Source organism: Ascaphus truei, unplaced genomic scaffold (genome assembly GCF_040206685.1).
Source record: "Ascaphus truei isolate aAscTru1 unplaced genomic scaffold, aAscTru1.hap1 HAP1_SCAFFOLD_1162, whole genome shotgun sequence".
NCBI classification, from domain to species: domain Eukaryota; kingdom Metazoa; phylum Chordata; class Amphibia; order Anura; family Ascaphidae; genus Ascaphus; species Ascaphus truei.
In genome coordinates, this window is record NW_027454031.1 from 79,594 (window position 1) to 101,111 (window position 21,518).

The 21,518-nt window shown below is 46.4% G+C and overlaps 1 long non-coding RNA gene across 1 annotated transcript; it reads left to right on the plus strand.

Annotated features, from left to right (window-relative positions):
* Positions 1-4,149: 4,149 nt before the first annotated feature.
* LOC142475326 (uncharacterized) lies at positions 4,150-21,124 on the plus strand. The gene is made up of 3 exons (XR_012790881.1): positions 4,150-4,370; positions 12,584-12,670; positions 20,416-21,124. It is a non-coding gene; the product is annotated as an uncharacterized LOC142475326 (long non-coding RNA).
* The last annotated feature ends 394 nt before the right edge of the window (positions 21,125-21,518 follow it).

The window sequence follows — 21,518 nt, forward strand, 5'->3', positions numbered from 1 at the left end:
GTCTCTGATCTGAAGGTATCTAAAAAATTCCTTTTTTGATATCGCTGTTGTGGCCTTAATTTGGTCAAAGGTGTGTATATATTTGTTACCCTCCAGATCTTTGAGCCGTGTAATACCCGACTGTTCCCAAGCTAGCAAATTATTTCTATTCAGACCTGGAGCGAAGTCTGGGTTGCCAATGATCGGTGTCATAAGTGAGTCCTTGGGGGTTAGATTGCATCTGAATTTAGTGACCTCCCATACCTTTAATGAATTGACTATGGTCTGAAGTGGCGTGCCCATCTTGTTTAATCCCCTCTTGGGTATCCAGATCACATTATGTATATCAATAGGTGCACAGCAGTGTTTCTCTAATTCAACCCATCTCCTTAGTTGTGGGTCCATGTGCCACTGTGTAATTTGATTTAGTTGGGCCGCTTTATAGTAAGCTATCAAGCAAGGTACCGCTAGTCCTCCTCTAACGGTGGGTCTCTTTAAGATCCCCTTTGCGATTCTTGGGTTTCTCTTATTCCAAATGAATTTCATAATTTGGGACTGCAGAGAGAGGATGTCTGCTGTTACAAAAGGTATAGGTAGACTCTGGAAAAGATATAACATCCTTGGGAGGAGGCTCATTTTCACGCTATGAATCCTCCCGATCCATGAGATACTACCTTTCATCCAGGTTCGAAGATCCTCTCTCAGCGTCTTAATTAACCTGGGAAAATTGGCTTTGTATATCGTTTTGTAGTCCCGTGTAATATATACCCCTAAATATTTGATTGCGGAGGGTTGCCATTTGAAATTAAAGTTTATTTCTATCAATTTTTCCACCTCTTTGGGTACATTTATGTTGAGGGCTTCCGATTTGGCCTGATTGATTTTAAAACCCGAAATTTGGTTGAATTAACTTAATACCTCAAATGCATTGGGCAGGGATGTGAGAGGTTTTGACAGCGTCAAAATGACGTCGTCAGCATACAAGGCTATTTTGTGTGTTTGATCACCGATCGAGATTCCTGCAATATCTGGACTATGTCTGATGTGGGCTGCCAGGGGCTCAATACAAAGGGCAAACAACAGCGGGGACAGCGGGCACCCCTGTCTTGTTCCACTTTTAATACTAAATTGCTCGGAGGGGAATCCCTGATGTCTCACCCGAGCCGTTGGGCTCTCGTATAGTGCCAAAATGGCTTTTAGGAGGCGTCCTTCAAAACCTAACTCCCCAAGTGTTGCTGTTAGGTAGGGCCAGTCTATTCTATTGAAGGCTTTCTCTGCGTACAGACTTAACACCATGGAGTGAATGTTTTTCTGTTTGGCCAGATCAATCAAATCAATTATCCTCCTGGTGTTGTCTGCCGCCTGCCTACCCCCGATAAACCCTACTTGATCCGCATGAATCAACCCGGGAAGGACGCTACCCACTCTGTTGGCTATGAGTTTGGAGTATATTTTAATGTCGGAATTAATCAGAGATATAGGCCGGTAGCTCTTACAGTCTGCCGGGTCCTTTCCAGGTTTGTGGATCACTGATATTGAGGCTTGCAGCATTTGAGTTGGGAAGGAGGCCCCCGCTAGAATCTCATTAAATAATCGGAGCATGTGAGGGGCCAATAATTTCAGATATTTTTTGTAATACAGGTTCGAGAAGCCGTCCGGCCCCGGTGCCTTTCTAACGTGAAGTCAGCTTGTAGCGCCTCTCTCTCATCCCTGCTCAGTGTGGGTAGTTTTGCCTCTGTCAGAAATGTTTGTAACATCTCTTGTGTTTTGCGAGTGTGGGTGGCTTTATCTCCATTATATATAGTGTTTCATAGTAGGTTTTAAATTCTTCTACTATTTTCCCAGGAATGGATGTCAGTTCCCCACTCTGGGTTCGTATTGCGTGAATGTGGGACTTTGGAAGCTTATTTTTTAGCTTGTTGGCAAGTAGGGTATCTGGCTTGTTAGCTTTTTCATAAAATTTGCGCTTAGACCAAGTCATTTCCTTCTCTGCGTGGGAGGAGAGCAGGAGACTGAGCTTTGTTTTGGAATCTAGTAATTGTTTCAGAATATGATCTTGCTTGTTCGCTTTATGATTGGCTGCAAGGTCTGCTAATTGTTTTTCTAACTCTCTTATCTTTTTTTCTCTTTCCCTTCTTCGTCTGGTGGCCAATTCATTAATATCCCCCTGAGGGTTGCCTTATGGGCCTCCCACAGCGTGGAGTGTGTGGTCACACTCCCCTCATTCTCCAGAAAATATTCTTCAATTTTGTCCCCTACCTCCTTTTCTACAGCCGGTATTTTTAACAGGATCTCATTTAGTTTCCAATTTGCTCTGGGTCTGTCTAGTGGAATTAAGGTGCATCGCAGCTCTATTGATGCATGGTCAGACCATGAAATATCATGTATCTCTGAACGAGTGACCCCAGGAACCAATCTATTAGACACAAGGAAATAATCTATCCTGCTGTAACTGTTGTGTGGGTGGGAGTAGAACGTATATTCCCTCATTCCCTGGTGTTGTTCCCTCCATATATCCAAGAGTTGACACTGTCTCATCCCGTTTGATATGGTTAGTACGTCCTGTCTGTGGGCTTTGTTAGTGCTAGAGCATCTGTCCAAGTCGCTGTTGAGTGCTCGGTTCAAGTCTCCTGTCAGTATGATATTGCCGGTCGCTACCTTGTGTAACTTAGAAAAAAATACTGTGAAAAAGTCGTTGGAAGATTCACATGGGGCATATACTGTCGCCAGAGTGATGGGGTGGGCTAGAATAGTCCCGGTCACTATTATGTACCGTCCCTCCCTGTCCGTGTATGTTCTGTCAGCTATAAATGGTAGTTTGTTATGGATTAAGATGGCTACACCTCTAAGATGGCTACACCTCTTTTTTTAACTTGTGCAACGGACAGGAAGCTCGTCCGGAAATCTTTATCTAAAAAGTTTGGCCTATTATTCCTTGAAAAATGCGTTTCTTGTATAAACAGTATTTCTGCTCCCTTCCGCTTAGAGTCCCTGAATGCAACCCTTCTTTTAGCTGGACTATTGAAACCCTTAACGTTGTGCGAGATTAAGACTATTTCCTTACTCATTTGTGAGCTTCAGCCTTTTGCTCTGTCGTATTCTTACTGGCCTCGCATGCCACTGATCCTCTTCGCTTCTTCTTTCTTCACTCCATCTGACCCGCTCCCCTGAGGAAACAAGAGATGGGGAACACACAAAAGGGGGAACCTGGGGGAACATAAACACAAGACCACAATTAACATAAAATGACATTTCTCGGCGCCTCTTCTTTCCTCCTCCGGCTCCGAGACTGCTGCCTTTGAGCTCCAGCCCGGTCTGCGGGGCTAGTTCCGACATCCTGGAGTGTGTGTAGCCCTCTCCAGCTGCTCAGGCTCAAAGGACTTTGTTAGGCCAGCGAAGAGCCTCCCTCCCCTAAATTTGAAACTGAAACCACATAGAAACTTAATTATCCCCTCCTAGCATTCTTGACCCGCCACCCTTGCTCCTGAGTCCTGCACCTTCCTCACTAGTGCTTTCCTCTCTTTTTCACCTGGTCCCTCTATCGCTTAGATGGTCGCTGCCGTGCTCCGTGTTGCTGCCGGTCTTCTACTCCCTGCCTGACTTCCCTTCTATCTTTCTTTTCCTTCCGGCTCCCTTGTTCCCTGCCTTCCAGCTCCCTTGTTCCCATCTACCTCTTCCAATCTTACCCTCTCTAGTGTTACCTACCTCTTCCCTCATCACCTACGCTGCCCTTCTATCTACCTATTTGACCCTTCTGTACACCTGCTGCCTCCCTGTCGTAACTTCCCCCTCCTCTCATCTGCTACTGCCCCACTTCTTCACTTCCCTAGCTCTGACTTCCTTCCCCTCCCCTTTATCGCCGTACCTCCCTCTCCTCTCCTTGATACCCCTTGCTGTCTAACCTACTTTAACCTTCTTAAGCCTCTTCCTCTTATCCTTCTATTGTGGAGTGCCTTCTCCCCTCTTCTTTCTACTATTAACATACCCCTTCTATCTCCCGCTACTTCCCCTTCCCTCCGCTACCCTTCCCCGTCCACTTCCTCCTCTATACTAGTGTAGAAAAGCCGGTCCGGCAATGTTCGGCCACCTCTAGAGTCCTTATTAGTCTTGCCTTCCTCCGTCTGTCGTCATCGGGGCCCGCCGTGCGCATCCGTGGCTGCCACCTCCAAGATGGCGCCCGATCTTCCGACTCAGGGTGATGACGTCCTTCCGCTCCGCCGCCATTTTGGATTTCGTTGCTCGGCCGGACGGAGGTGTTCGCGCTCTCTCCAGGTTCCCGCCTTCCTTTACCTTCCTGCTCCTGCGGTTCAGCGTGGATCCAGCGGTGCCTCCATTTACACCGCCATCTTTGGAGACCATGCTTTCTCTGCTTTGAAGGCCAGCGATTCCAGGTACCTTTATTTCTTTTGCAGGTCTCGGTGATTGAGTCTTTGGTGGCGTGCGATTATCACCTTAAAACTGGCTAATAAATTGCACAACATCTGTAGCTGCTGGGGACATTTCTTAAACTTTAAAACAGAGTAACTTTTTAACTTTCTTTGCTTTTTGTTTATTACTTCTTTGGCCTTTAATTGTCTCTTCTCGCTCGTGGAGCTTTGGGGCTCTGTGACCAGTTTGGGTCCAGGGTTGGTTCATGGGGGCTCGAGTGCACGGGGGCCTCCCCTAGCCCTAGCTTGTGCATCATGGCAGGGCCTTCCTCTGGCTCTCTTATTAGCATGGTCTTGCCACCTCTCGTTACCGAAAGGCCAAAGGGGAAGGTCCACCGGTACCTCACCCCATTGTCTCTCAGAGTTTTGGTTAGGGGGCCCAGGTTTCTCCACCTAGCCAACGTTACTGGGGAAAGATCCTGGAATATTAGTAACCGGGCCCCTTCAAACTCCACTGCTGGTAGTGGTCTTGTTTTCTGGAGCACAGCCTCCTTCGTTCTATAGTGGTGCAGTCTGATCACAATGTCCCTTGGCTGCTCATTTTGCAGCGGTTTGGCCCTTAGTGCCCTATGGCAGCGATCCATAGCCAGCAGCCTTTGCTGCGTCTCCGGCAGTATTGACTCCATCCACCGCGTGATGTATTCATCACAGTCCAGGACTGATTCTGGCACTCCTCTGATCTGCAGGTTGTTTCTCCTATCGCGGTTCTCCGCGTCCTCCTGCCTGTCTCGGATCTCATTTATTTGTGCCTGTAAATCCCCAGACCTTTTGTCCTGTCGTTTAATGGCTTTGATGGACTGGTTCATTTTCGTCTCGAGGACCCCCGTCCTTTCTCCCAGGCCTGATACCTCCTTTTTAAGATCCCGCATCTCAGCCTGTAACATGGACCGTAGATCGTTAGAAAGCCGCATGAAGTCGCACTGCCGGACCGGCCCAAGGCCCTGATCGCTGATTTCTTCTCCTTCTCCGTCTGGCTCTGACTCTGAGCCCGCGTTTAAAATCGGCGCCGTTTCTGACTCCGCTCTGCCCGGCCACGTTCTTCCGAAGTATTCTGGCAGCCCCTTCTTTCTTGTTACTCGCACCCCTCTTTTGGACATCTTGGGATCCTGTGCTTTATAACTGTGTTGTATATGCTGTTTTTTACTCGTTTCTGTGGTTATTTTATCATTTATTTCTCGAGCGGGGCACGGAGCACGGAGCATGAAACTTACACGTCCATACTCTGTACCGTCGCGCATGCGCCTCCCAGTGAGAAAGGTTTAAGGCGGGAGAGGGCTTTAGATACAAAGGGGGTAGAAAGAAGACATCCTTGAGAAGAACGCAAGAGTCTGGATGGTGCATAATGAGAAATTAGGGATGAGATGTAAGGAGGGGCAGAATAATGCAAAGCTTTAAAAGTGAGGAGAAGAATGGAGTGTGAGATGTGGGATTTGATCAGAAGCCAGGAGAGGGATTTCATGAGGGGAGATGCTGAGACAGATCTAGGAAAGAGTAGAGTGATTCTGGCAGCAGCATTTAGGATAGATTGTGTGGGAGACAGGTGAGAGGCAGGAAGGCCGGACAGCAGGAGGTTACAGTAATCAAGACGGGAGAGAATGAGGGCCTGAGTCAGAGTTTTAGCAGTCGAGCAACAGAGGAAAGGGCGTATCTTTGTTATATTGCGGAGGAAAAAGCGACACGTTTTAGAAATGTTTTGAATGTGAGGGGCGAATGTGAGAGAGGAGTCGAGTGTGACCCCTAGGCAGCGTGCTTGGGCTACTGGGTGAATGACTGTAGTTCCAACAGTAATGTGGAAGGAGGTAGTAGGGCCAGGTTTGGGAGGAAGTATGAGGAGCTCTGTTTTAGCCATGTTGAGTTTAAGGCGTCGGAGGGTTCATCCAGGATGACATAGCAGAGACATTCAGAAACTTTGGTTTGTACAGCAGGTGTAAGGTCAGGTGTTGAAAAGTATATTTGTGTGTCGTCGGCAGAGGTGATAATTAAACCCAAAATATGTTATTAGTTCACCTAGAGAGAGTGTGTACAGAAAAAAGAGAAGAGGTCCCAGTACAGAGCCCTGGGGTACCCCCACAGAGAGATCAATAGAGGAGGAAGTGTTAGCAGAAGAGACACTGAAAGTATGATGGGAGAGGTATGATGAGATCCAGGATAGAGCTTTGTTCCGAATACCAAGAGTATGGAGAATGTGGAGGAGAAGAGGGTGGTCCACTGTGCCAAATGCTCCAGAGAGGTCGAGTAATATTAGCAGAGTGTAATGACCTCTGTCTTTGGCAGCATGGAGGTCGTCAGTTATTTTAGTGAGGGCTGTTTCCGTGGAGTGAGCAGTGCAGAAGCCAGATTGTAGAGACTCTAGGAGATAATAGGTATTGAGAAAATGGAGCAATCGAGAGAATACAAGACGTTCAAGGAGTTTTGAGGCAAAAGGCAGGAGGGAGACAGGTCAATAGTTAGAAAGACAGGTAGGGTCAAGCTTGCTGTTTTTGAGTAATGTGTTAATGACAAAAAAGAGTGGGGATTGGTCGACCTCCTATCTGGGTGCCAGTCTGCCCAGACAGAGAGGCGTATAAAGAGATATCGGGTCAGCATTGAGAACATTGGCAGGTAAGAGCGGTTCTCATTTTTGATTTATAATTACACCCTCCTTACCTCAGCCTCCTCATCATACTCGCCGCCCAGATTGCCCATCGTGCTGTGATTGGCCCAACTCACGGTATGTGAGCTGTGATCAGTTCTGCCCTGTTCTCCATGATTTCCTATGGAGGCTGGGAATCTGTAAAAAGGGCAGCCAATCTCAGCTCTAGAGACTTCGCTCAGGCTAGCGTGGAGAGGTTGTCATGGGAGACCAGGTACTTGTAACACCTTTTATATTTGTTCATTGATCATACATTAGGCAAAACTGAGTAGTAGAAACAAAATGGAGTTTATTTTGGAAAACCTGCGTACAACAAGAAGATATACACAATAGACAGACAACAAAAGCACACTTAATGGAGGTCTGGGGGGTAATGTACACTTTCCTAAGTGCTGGGCGCCCGCTTGGAGTGGGCTTACCCTGACTGGAATATACCCCCGGTTCCTCTGCTTTTTCGAAAAGAGTAACTTTGAAAAGCCCACCTTACCTTCATCGACACAAGTCACTGGATGGTCTGGTTCTCTGCCTTGGTCATCTCCTTACATACACTCCACTAAGCTATACTTAGCATGGTGTTAGGAGGAGCGACCAATCAGAGCGTGGAAACCCTATTCCACTAGAATATAGAAACAGGGGCTCATCTCTTGGCTGACATCAGAGGAGGGTGCATGCCATGCCAGTTCGGGATGTGGGGGACAGGACATATGAATTGGCCAATGGGAAACGCACCAACATACTTCCACTTGCCCCAGTCAACCCATTGCCACCTACTGAGTAGGCTCCATTAAGTCTGGCAGGCCAGAGGATCCTCCCCACAGTTTGTCTCTGTTCTCCAGACTCAGTACTCAGCCCTGCCCCGTCCACTTAGCACCACCACACCTCTCAACATCCTGTCTCCTCTTTGAACTACAGACATTATGCAGACTTGCTGGCACCTTAAGCAGCTGCCCTGTCTGACTGCACCGAGCCTTAAAATACATGTATGAAACATAAAACATATTTTAATACATGGGGAGACTCATGGCTGTAAGGGATATAGGAGTGAGATATCAGGGCTCGAAAACCTGGAGTCTGGGGCACACGGGGCTGCCCAGATGTAATTTTGCACGTGTACAGGCAAATCATGCCTGCTCACGGGTAGAATAAAGGTACTACCGGTAGCTCCGGTCTCCCCAAACTCCTACAAACAAAATAATTGCATTCTTACCCAAATATCCTACCTAAAACTTACACACAGAAAGTGTCATGAGTCTGGGGTAAAGGGAACATGGAAAGTAAAAAGCAGGGGTCAATTTAACTTTCATGCAAAGATACCTGGCCCCTGGCTTACAGGGATAGGTAGCTGCCAGGGACCCAAGGCAACCAGAGGGCTTAGCCTTTATTATATAGCCTGGTTACCCTTGCCCATCACAGAGGTACTACCAAGTCTTAAGCAAGGCTGTGCCAAAGATACCCCAAGATGAGGCTGTCTGCCTTCCTGAAGCACAACATTTAAACCAGTCTGTCAGTTTTCAACTTGCAGCCAGCACTGCCTTTGGATGTGTGGAGGGGTGGTATTGTATTTTGGGTGTGTGAGGAGGGGTATTGTGGTGTGTGTGTGGGGGTATGTTTTTTGGGGGTGGGTTGTATTGTACTTTGGGTGTGGCAAAGTATTGTATGCTGGGTTTGTGGGGGGTTATTGTATTTTGAGTGTGGAAGAGTATTGCATTTTGGGTGTGGGGTGTATTATTGTGAGGTAGGGGGTTGTACCAGTGTTGTGTGTGTACAGGGGATTGAGGTAGAGGGGGTTAATTTAATGATAGTGGAGGGGGGAGAGTGAGTGAAGAGAGACAGACTGGGGAAGAGAAATACATGGGGAGAGGAGGGGGCCCACAAAGAGGTACGAAAGGGCGGAATAGTAAAGGGGGCTTGCAATGTCTGAAATGGATGGGGGTTCTTGTAAGGCTACTTACATGGGGGTGGGGGCCCAGTCAAATCTCTCATCCTGTGCCCCGGTACATTTGTGTGTGGTACTGCCCAGTAGTACCTGGACTGGGCTGTTGGCAATGGTATCTGCAAGGTAGGTGTGCTGCCCCGTCTCAATACTGATATGCTGCTCGGTTCTGATTTGGGAAATTATTTCTGTATGTTCCAAAGGACCTTCCAGCGACCCCAATCACAACTGTAACACCCTGCTCTATACCCGGGGAGATTGTCTCAAATCAGTAGGAGATAAATCCTGAACCCTACCAGGATCAACTCCCATGCTGCCCAGGCTGATCCCAAGAGTCTGCGTACCTGGATAAACCAGGGGTTCACCCAGGCCCACCAGTAGATCGTGGGTGCCATAGGGTCCTAGCACGGTCCCGAGCCTGCTACCAAAACCCCAGAGGACTTGGACTTCCAGGTATACTGGAGAGGATGATTCTGGAGCCCAAGCTGGCCTTAATCTTGGGGGGGTCATCCCAGGATGGGTCTTTCCCATGAACTCTTGGGTTAGAGGGGGAGGTGTGACAGAAAGGTAACCAGGAACAAGTATTGTATTGTATGTCTTTATTTATATAGCACCATTAATGTACATAGCGCTTCACAGTAGCAATACATGTGGTAATCAAATAAATAACAGATAATATAAATAACAGGTCATGGGAATAAGTGCTACATGCATGAAAGTAACATTAAGGAAGAGGAGTCCCTGCTCCGAGGAGCTAACAGTCTAATTGGTAGGTAGGGAGAACGTACAGAGACAGTAGGAGGGAATTCTGGTAAGTGCGTCTGCAGGGGGCTAAGCTTTATGTAACATGTGTCCAGTAATATCCACAGTGCTATTCATACACTTCTTTAAGCAAGTGTCTTAAGGTGGGTCTTAAAGGTGGATAGAGAGGGTGCTAGTTGGGTATTGAGGGGGAAGGGCATTCCAGAGGTGTGGGGCAGTCAGTGAAAAAGGTTTAAGGCGGGAGAGGGCTTTAAATACAAAGGGGATAGAAAGAAGAAATCCTTGAGAAGAATGCACGAGTCTGGATGGTGCATAACGAGAACTTAGGGCTGAGATGTAAGGTGGGGCAGAAGAGTGTAAAGCTTTAAAAGTGAGGAGGAGAATGGAGTGTGAGATGTGGGATTTGATCGGAAGCCAGGAGAGCAATTTCATGAGGGGAGATTCTGAGACAGATCTAGAAAAGAGTAGAGTGATCTGGCAGCAGCGTTTAGGATAGATTGTAGTGGAGACAGGTGAGAGGCAGGAAGGCCAGACAGCATGAGGTTACAGTAATCAAGACGGGAGAGAATGAGGGCCTGAGTCAGAGTTTTAGCAGTCGAGCAACAGAGGAAAGGGCACATCTGTGTTATATTGCAGAGGAAAAAGCAACAAGTTTTAGATATGTTTTGAATGTGAGGGAGTAGTCCAGTGTGACCCCTAGGCAGCGTGCTTGCTCTAATGGGTGAATGATCATAGTTCCAACAGTAATGTGGAAGGAGGTAGTAGGGCCAGGTTTGGGAGGAAGTATGAGGAGTTCGGTTTTTGCCATGTTGAGTTTAGGGCGGCAGAGGGCCATCCAGGATGATATAGCAGAGAGACATTCAGCAACTTTGGTTTGTACAGCAGGTGTAAGGTCGGGTGTTGAAAAGTACATGTGTGTGTCGTCAGCATAGAGGTCATATTTAAACCCAAAATATGTTATTAGGTCACCTAGAGAGAGTGTGTTCAGAGAAAAGAGAAGAGGTCCCAGTACAGAGCTCTGGGGTACCCCCACAGAGAGATCAATAGAGGAGGAGGAGGTGTTACCAGAAGAGACACTGAAAGTACAATGGGAGAGGTAGGATGAGATCCAGGATAGAGCTTTGTTCCGAATACCAAGAGTATGGAGAATGTGGAGGAGAAGAGGGTGGTCCACGGTGTCAAATGCTGCAGAGGTCGAGTAATATGAGCAGAGTGTAATGACCTCTGTCTTTGGCAGCATGACATGGAGGTCATCGGCTATTTTAGTGAGGGCTGTTTCCGTGGAGTGAGCAGTGTGGAAGCCAGATTGTAGAGGGTTTAGGAGAGAATAGGTGTTGAGAAAATGGAGCAAGCAAGAGAATACAAGATGTTCAAGGAGTTTAGAGGCAAAAGGCAGGAGGGAGACAGGTCAATAGTTAGAAAAACAGGTAGGGTCAAGCTTGCTGTTTTCAGTAATGGTATAACTGTATCATGTTTGAAGGAGGATGGAAAGGTTCCAGAGCAGAGGAAGGATTTAAAAATGTGTGTGGGTGTAGGGATTATAGTAGAACCAAGAGGTTTTAGGAGATGGGAGGGAATGGGGTCAAGAGAGCAAGTGGTAGAGGGAGAAGAGGCGATCAACAGCGACACATCCTCCTCTGAGACAGTGGAAAAAGAGTCAAGGAAGGCAGGAGGAGAGTTAGAAAGAGGTGTAGGATGGGAGGAAGAAACAGAGGGGATGTTCTGACGTATGGATTCTACCTTTTCCTTAAAATAATCAGCAAAGTCCTGAGCGGAGATGGAGGAAGGAGAGGCAGCTGAGGGTGGTTTGAGTAGAGCATCAAAGACAGAGAACAGTCGGCGTGGGTTAGACTTGTGCATTTTTATTAGTTAAGAAAAGTAGACGGGAGGATGAGGATGAAAGGGGGGGGGGAGAGGATGAGGATGAAAGGGGATGAGGATGAAAGGGGGGGAGGATGAGGATAAAGGGGGGGAAGGATGAGGATGAAAGGGGGGGAGGATGATGATGAAAGGGGGGAGGAGGATGATGATGAAAGGGGGGAGGAGGATGATGATGAAAGAGGGGGTGGAGGATATAAAGAAAGGGGGGGAGGATATAAAGAAGGGGGGTGAGATAAAGAAATGGGGGAGGGGGAGTTAAAGAAGGGGGGATAACGAAAGAGGGGGTAAAGAAAGATTCAATTCACTTGTCACCATCTGACGCGGAGCCCTTCCCAATAAAGTTTCAATGAGGCTCTGTATGTTATGTTATATGTATGTTAGATGGTATAGAATATCTGTTCCATCTGTTGTATATGTTATAGGTTATATATGTTATGTATGGTTCATATGTTATATAAGGTTCATGGGTTAAATAGGTTAAATATGTTCATTAAATCATTAAATAATTGTGTTCATTCAACTGCTGGGTATATGCATGTATATATATGGATATGCACTCACTATAACTTAGGTACTGCTGTAAGTCGTTATAAAGTTAAAAATCACGCTACAGTTTAAGGTTAAGTTAGTTATCAGTTTTGCGCCGGTGGGATTCACCCACGATGTCGTACATGTGTTCCTCATATAGGTCCCTGACGAATTAGGACCTCAAACAAGTCCCAGGGGGGTCGGTCCTGGGAAGGGAAAGCCGGCCATTTTGGAAGGTCAGGCATACCGACCTGCCCATTGGGCGTCAGATTCCCACTCGGGGGACCCTGAGGGGAGCTCTGGTTTTTCTTTTATTTTTTTTCATTATTACAAAGCGGATTAACTTATGTTTCCAATTTTGCTTTACCCCTTATGTGTTTTCCCTTGTACTGTCTCCTCCCTCCCTACCTCTCCCAATCCTTTCCCCACCCGGCCGGGGAGGATGCCGACCTAGACGGAACACAAGAACTTTGCCGGATGGTAACACCAAAAACGTCCGCCAGTTGAACAAGGGACAAAGTGGACAGGGTGAGTCATCAAACTGAACAAAAGAGAGTGATAGTGCGCAAAACCAAATAGTGACGTGATAGGTGAAAAATAAGGGAATAATTAAATAACTTAACCTAGGATTGAGCGTCTGCAGCTGTGATGGAGTGGGGGGGCTCAGATACCCCCTGGAGCTAACAAATGGATACAAAAAAGACACAGCGCACAACGCTCATAGTGCATTACAAGATATTATTGACATATATAATAAATGGGTGAGTAATGTGCGTACATCAAGTATGATAATAACGAGCAGTTTCGGGATATTTTACCCAACACCTCCGGAGACCAGAATGGGTGTCCTTGCAGGAGTGATGCTGCTGTCCTCGATATCACAGGGTCCTATTGAAGTCGGTTGCACACCTCTGCTGTTCCTTGCTCCCCTAAGCACAGGCAGGCTTGGAGCTGCTGGTTCCTGCAATGTTTCAGCAGGGCAGTCTTTAGCATCAGCTGGGCGTCAGCACTCTCCTCCGCGTGAAGCGCTTCAAGATCGTGACGTCACCACGGGGGTTTTCGGCGCCGCTCACAGGCAACCAAAGTCGCGCAGTAGGGTGCTGATTTGAGCTAGAACACTAATAAACCTTGTCCTACGCGTTTCGAAACGGAACGTTTCTTCATCAGGGACTGATAAAGAGTGGATTCTGGTAAAACTTATAAATCCCGCGATCGTATCTCATTGGCTAAGTCCTTAGTTGTAATTGTCCAATAGGAAGCCAACAGGGGCGGGTTTAAACTGCTCGTTATTATCATACTTGATGTACGCACATTACTCACCCATTTATTATATATGTCAATAATATCTTGTAATGCACTATGAGCGTTGTGCGCTGTGTCTTTTTTGTATCCATGAGTCATCAAACGTTAGCTTGTTACACTTCTCACACATTAAGTGATGGCGTTAACCCTTATATCACATAACGTTAAGGGCTTTAATAGCCCAACCAAGAGAAAAATAGCTTTCGCTGACTATAAACGAAAACACGCAGATGTCCTAATGTTACAGGAGACTCATTTTAGCAAGACCAACGCGCCTAAATTCCTAGACAAAGACTATGCCCAGTTCTACCTTTCCACCGCACCGGTTAAAAAAACGTGGAGTGGTCATCTTGTTCCATAATAAAATCCCATTTGTAGCCCAAACTATTAAAAGAGACACAGAGGGACGCTTTTTTATACTAGTGGGCACGATACGGGAGCAATGCATCACAATAGCCACAATCTATGCCCCCTGCGAGCAGGACGCAGTCTTCTTTGAAGACTTTTTTTGGACTCTACGCACCGTCGCAAGGGGCGGCGTAATACTCGCAGGGGATATCAACATGGTCATGCAACCAATCCTAGACAGATCAGGGAATACGGGCACAGTACATAAAAAAGTGGGGACCTCTTTACGCAAGGGCCTCAAAGACAACCAACTGACTGACATATGGAGAGAACTACACCCGACTGATAGGGACTATACGTTCTATTCCCACCCACACGGCTCCTACAGCAGAATTGATTACTTTTTCGTCTCTTGCCAACTGGTTCCTCTGGTCTCCCGAGCTGGGATCAATGATATTTCATGGTCTGACCATGCACCGATAGAGCTAAGGTGCGAGCACATCCGAACAGGCAGACCAGGAGCGAACTGGAAGCTCAACGAATCAATCCTAAAAATCCCTGAGATGTATGAGACAATAAAGGAAGAAATAGTTCAATTCTTCCACACAAACACAGGCTCTGTAGATTCCCAGTTTGTATTATGGGAGGCTCACAAAGCGACGCTGAGGGGCATACTAATTAGCACCACAGCTAGGAGAAAACGGGAAAGGGACTCAAAAATTATGAAGCTTCAATCGAGATTACATTCCCTTACATCTCTCCATAAGAGTAACCCTACAAGAATTGAAAGATACCAAAATTGAACTAAACATGTTGTTGACCTCCAGGGCAGATAACGCGCTGAGTTGGTCTAAGAGGAAATTTTACGAAAAAGCGAACAGGCCGGATACTATGCTGGCTCGAGCGTTAAGAGACAGACAAGTGAAGTTTAATATCCAAGCTATACGCTTAAAATCAGGCACCCCCACGGCCAACCCTAAGAAAATAGTAGAAGAATTTGGTTCGTTCTATGAAACACTATATAATGGAGAGAAAGTGGCACATAACGCTAAAACGAGCGAGAAGCTGAGAGATTTCTTAGCCAGCTCAAAACTAGGGAGATTGACAGAGGCAGAGAGAGAGGCCATGGGCGCTGATTTCTCTATAGAGGAGGTGTCACAAGCCATTAAGGAACTCAAACCCTCAAAAGCCCCAGGGCCTGATGGCTTCTCGGGGCTATACTATAAGAAATTTGCCAAAGTACTAGCCCCTAGGTTGCTCCACGTGTTCAATGCAATATTAGCAGGAGCCCCCATCCTCAGAGAGATGTTACAGGCGTCTATATCATTAATCCATAAACCAGGTAAAGATCCGCTGGACTTCAAAAGTTATAGGCCCATATCCCTAATCAATACTGATATTAAAATATACGCTAAACTATTGGCCAATAGATTATGTCTAATCCTACCCAGACTTATACACCCAGATCAGGTCGGATTCATTAAAGGCAGACAGGCAGCGGACAATACCCGGCGATTTATTGATCTGGTAGAATTGGCCACTAAAAATAACACACAAAGTACAGGCATACCCCGCATTAACGTACGCAATGGGACCGGAGCATGTATGTAAAGTGAAAATGTACTTAAAGTGAAGCACTCCCTTTTTCCCACTTATCGATGGATGTACTGTACTGCAATCATCATATACGTGCATAACTGATGTAAATAACACATTTGTAACAGGCTCTATAGTCTCCCCGCTTGCGCACAGCTTCGGTACAGGTAGGGAGCTGGTATTGCTGTGCAGGACGTGCTGCCAGGCGCATGCGTGAGCTGCTGTTTGCCTATTGGGCGATATGTCCTTACTCGCGAGTGTACTTAAAGTGAGTGTCCTTAAACCGGGGTATGCCTGTATGTTGTTAAGTCTGGATGCAGAAAAAGCTTTTGATAGGATAGACTGGCCTTACCTGAAGGAGACGCTTGCGGCATTTGGCTTTGGGGATCAGGTGAGTAGAGTGATTCTCTCGCTGTACTCAGGACCTACCGCCAGGGTAATACACCAGGGCTTTTCATCTCTCCCCTTTCAAATTAAGAGTGGCACGAGACAGGGATGCCCATTATCCCCTTTCCTGTTCGCTCTATGTATAGAACCACTGGCGGCGCAAATTAGAGGCAACCCGGATATCTCAGGGTTAAACGTATATTCTCAAACACATAAAGCGGCCCTGTACGTAGATGATATCCTACTAATTATCTCAAAGCCCCTCACCTCTTTGCCAAATCTATTGGATTTATTGGACAGATTCTCGAGCATTTCGGGATTTAAAATAAATCAAGCTAAATCTGAAGCCCTCAACATCAATCTCCCTAGACACGTAGAGAAGTTATTGCAACTGAATTTTAACTTCCACTGGCAACAGAAATACATAAAATATCTAGGAGTCCACATAGCCAAGAACACAAAAGACATCTACAATGCAAATTACCCCAACCTAATTCGGACGTTGATAGCTTACCTCCATAAATGGTCCTCTATACGAATATCCTGGATAGGTAGGATACATAGCGTCAAAATGAACCTACTCCCTCGTATCCTATACCTTTTCCAGACGTTACCAGTGCCACTCAGACTGAAGGATTTGCTCTCACTTCAGTCTGCAATCTCTAAATTTATCTGGGGAGGGAAAAAACCCGAGAGTCAACAAATTAAATATGAAAAGATCTGTCCTAGCGGGGGGCCTAGCGGTACCCTGCCTGCTCTCATATTACAAAGCGGCTCAATTAAGCCAAATTGTTCAATGGCAATCCAGTCCACATTTAAAATGGTGGGTGGAATTAGAGAGTGCTGCCTGCGCTCCTTTAAAAATATGCAACTTGATTTGGCTACCTAAAACAGCATGACGATCTGCTGACATGCCACTTTCCTCAATGACCAACTCGTTGTCTATCTGGGAGGCTAATAAGACTAAATACTCTCTCACAACGAGTAAATCTTTGATGTCCCCAATTTGGAACAATCCCAAGTTCGCTCCTGGCCTTCTGGAGGGAGATGCATCAATTTGGAAACAAAAAGTTATATACGAATTAAAGATCTGGAGGGTTACAATAGCAAGATTAAAACGTTTGATCACGTCAGAGAAGAAAAAGATATACCCCACTCAGAATTTTTTAGGTACCTCCAGCTCCGAGCATTTTATAACAAATTTGCCCCATACCCCCCCCTGACGTCATTCGAAAAGCTCTGTCTGGCAGAGACCGACACAAAGGGACTCACATCACAATTGTACAAGGAAGTAGTTGATTCTGCGAGCTCTAGACAGCAGCCACCGTCATTTAGAACCCAATGGGAAAGAGACCTGGGAGAGACATTAGAAGACGACGAGTGGAACGCTATATATCTGGCCACGGCAAAAAGCTCCATATGTACCGCACTAAAGGAGAACGCATATAAGGTCCTAATGCGGTGGTACCTCACCCCAATGAAATTAGCCAAGTTCGTGCCTGGATCCTCCTCACTATGCCCCCGGCAGTGCGGAGGATCGGCCGATCTGTTACATATGCTGTGGTCTTGCCCGCGGATCTCCCCACTATGGGAAGAAATTAGACATTGGATAGAGGGTCTTCGACCTCACTATTCCCCCAGACCCATGGCTATTCCTCTTGAATAGACCACTAACGGGCCTGTCCAAAGCAAACAATAAATTAATAGCACATTTTGCAATAGCCACACGGAGCGAGATCGCAGCACTATGGAAACGCCCCAAAATTCCAAGTATCCCAAAGATTCAAAATCGATTGTGGTTTATCTGCCAGATGGAAAAGTTGACGAGTCTAGTTAACGACACTGGCACCAATTATCTCAAAGTATGGGCGCCTTGGCTGGCGCAGATGGATATCCGGGGTTGAGAGGAACACAATCTGGCTGTGATAGATGCAGGTGCGTTCTCCTTCAGGAGCGAAAACTCAGCTCACGACGACTATACAGACAAATAGACAGAACACCTACAGAGGTGTTAAACTGGAGAGGACGCAACCCACAAAGAACCTTACTAGGATCGGTGAAGAGACCAAGCACGAGTCGATGCTCCTCTTCCGGCCGCGCCACCCCTTACTCCCTTCCTACCCACCTCCTTATTTTTTAAATTTTTTTTTTTTTTTTCTTTATTGATTTTGTGTTTGTCAATTTGAATTAATCGTACTATGTGAATTATGTTATTATCTTTATTGCTAGTCCACCCAAAACAATCCAGTCGAGTAGGGCCCGAAAAACCGGGATATGTCTCACGAGCTGACATACGGTACTGTCTATAGCGGAGATTAACACTAAAAATGAATGTAATGTATACTGTATTCTGTATCACTTGTTTGGAAAAATGCAATAAAATCTAAGTTACAAAAAAAAAAGAAAAGTAGACATGTTTAGCTTGCGAGAGGGCAGAGTTGAAACAGGATAGCATAAATTTGTAGTGAAGGAAGTCTGCGAGAGTATGCGATTTCCTCCAGAGGCGTTCAGAGGAACGCAGCATGTGGGAATTTAGCCAGGGTCTAGGGTTAGAAGGGCGAGGGCGGCAGAGAGAAAGCGGGGCAAGAAGATCAAGAGAGGAGGACAAGGCAGAGTTGTAGTTCCTGACCAGGTTGTCAGGGTCTGTAGCAGAGCTGAGAGTGGAGCGTAACGTGGATTCAAAGTCAGGAAAGTGAATAGAGCGCAGGTTTCTGCAGAACCGGGGGTTAGATGGAGGTGGAGAAAGGGAGAAGCGAGATAGAATGAGATGAGGTGATGGTCAGAGAGAGGAAAAGAGGAAATGGAGAAATCGGAGAGACGTTTTTAGTGAAAACCAGGTCTAAGTAATGGCCATCCTTGTGGGTGCTGGCTGCAGACCACTGTTGAAGGCCAAAAGAAGAGGTTAGAGAGAGAAAGTGGGATGTCCAAGGGAGAGAGGGGCCATCAATATGACAATTGAAGTCCCCAAGGAGAAGAACAGGGGAGTCTGAGGAGAGAAAGAGAGCCAGGATTCAAAGTGAGAAAGGCAGAAGGGGGGTGAGAAGAGGTAGGTCGGCGATAAATGACCACCACATGGACAGGGAGAGAAGATCTGGACAGTGTGAGCCTCAAAGGAGGGAAAAGCAAGAGATGGAGGAATAGGAATGGTTCGGTAACGGCAGAAAGAGAGCCGGATTCCCACGCCTCCACCCCTGCCGTCAGGACACGGAGTGTGGGAGAAAGAAAGGCCACCATAGGAGAGCGCAGCTTCCAGAGCAGTGTCAGACTGAGTGAGCCAGGTCTCAGTTATAGCAAATAGGAGCAGAGTGAGAGAGAAAGAAGTCATGCACAGAGAGGCACTTGTGAGTAAGGGAGCGAGCATTCCAAAGGGCACAGGAGAAAGGGAGAGAGGAGGGAGGGTGGCAGGGGATGGGTGTGAGGTTGGAGGGGTTCACACCAGAAGGAGTAGAGGTTGTAATTGGCAGGCGAGGACGAGAGCATGTAGGAATAAGGCAGGGACCAGGATTGGGAGAGATATCCCCAGAAGCAAGGAGGAGAAGCATGGATAGAAAGAGGATGTGTGAGGATGATTTGTAGGGGTGTTTTTTAGTGCAGGGGATATAGCTGTGTGGTGTCAGAGGACGCAGGTAAGAAAGGAGTTCATGTGAACAGAGAAGTGGTAAAGGAAGGAGAGATGGAGATATATGAATGGAGTTAGAGACATACTGAGGCTGGTAAAAAGAAGTGCATAATTTGAGAAGAAGTGAACACACAGCAAATATAAATGGTAAAGGCAGCATCACAGCAGTAATGATGCAGTCTGGTATAGATGATATCCTCCTTTCCAGCGTAATTCAAATGCAGGAATCAGGGCCAGTTGGGGGTGTCCACTTCTTCTGAACTTCCTTTTAAACTTTTGTCTGCTTAATTAGCACATCTGAGGCACATTCAAACAGAAGGTTTTCTACACAGGGTGTTCCCTGTCTAGGTTTCAATGCTTAATTTAATTAAGGGTAGGATGAAACAGGATTCAAAGATGGTTTTTACCTAGCATTGTATCACTTGCATATATTATAATACACACAGCAAAGGCTTCAATGAGAGGATTTAGAGATGTTTTTTTTACCTAGCATTGTATCACTTACATATACTGTACTATAATACACACACACAAGTATAATAAAGGTTAATACCTGGGGCTCGTCCTTACCTGGGGCTCATCTAACCATCAGACACGTTAGCTACCCTGTATTTAAAAGCCCGGTAGCCTATGCATCCTATGTAAAATATACTCTTTATTCAACTGCAAGTGTAGAAATGGTTTTTTTTTTCTTTACTTTATGCAACAGTTAAGCATATCCAAAGTCTGGGCATGTGGGGATGAGAAACCCTTTGTGCAGACCACATGTTTGGGGAAAATGGCTGCTGCTGTGACTGGAGGAGCAGGTGAAGTGTAGAAAGAAAGGAGAGTGGCAATTGGCGGACATCTGACTGGGGGGGGGGGGGGCATCCACCATAAAAGTGGAGCATTTTTTTACCTCCCCAGCCAGAGTGGTGCCAGCCAAGGGGGTAAAATCATTCCAGCCAGCTGGGGGAAGCCATTGCTGAGTCCACACTGATAGGTGCTGCTCCCATTGACTCGTTTGTATTTCCCTCCACAGGCCCTTACATCTCTTAGCCCCACCTCATCTGATTGGCCAATTACAGATGAACCCTCACCTACTGATTGGTCACCTGCAATTCTACCATGATTTCCTATGGAAGCAGGGAATCTATGAAAGGGGAACCCAATCAGCATTCCATAGTTCACTCTGATCTTGCCGTCAAAGTGAACTAAGCGGTGAGCTCCAAGACTGTGCTGGAGACACCCAGACATGAGCCTGGAAGTCTAACCCTGTGGGACATTCAAAAGAACTTTTGTACTATGAACTGTATCTTGACAGAGAAGAAGTGGAGAGCAGGACTATTAAGCATTACTTTTGAAAGGTCTCTGCTGCAAATTGTACCAGAGAAGTCTAGACGATATTTGCCTCAACAGAGAGTGGAAGCAAGTCCCGGGTAAGCCTTCAATGTGGTGCTCAGCACCTAGCCAGCTCAGATCCCTTCCGTATGCCCCTGTTTTAGTGAGAATAGCTCAATTATGTTTTATGTTTTGAGGTTGCTGGCTCTGGCTGGAATATAAACATTTATTGAACTGCTTTGTCCTGTCTGGTCACAGTGATAAGTTCTGGTCTCTTGTGACAGGCCATATGACACATTCTGGTGCCTGCCACGTTTGCTGGTACTTGAATGTCCTACACTTGGGGTCCAAACTAATGTAGATGAATCAGAGCATTACAGATTTTCATCAAGTAACATTTATTGTGCCATAAGGAAACACAATGTTTCGGCCTCGAACTGGCTTTTATCAAGTGAAAGGCCAGTTAGAGGCAGAAACAATGTGTTTCGTTTTGGCACAATACATTTAGCTTGATGAAAATCCATAGTGCTATGTTTCAGCTGCATTAGTTTTGATTCATTCTGGATTATTGGCAGGCAGTCCGTGGAACCAGGACCACAGATATTAGTATCAGATTTTCCCCCCCTCATTTTATGGTGTGCAGCATTTACCCTATTTTTTTACTCACTACACATGTGGTCCCAACCTTTTTGTGTCCAAGGCGCACACTTGAGAGTCCAGGAGAGTAGCAGGCAGCAACCAATTAACATACAAACACACAATTACCTTGGGGGTGGCCTCCAGTGTCACAGATGCGGAAGTTGT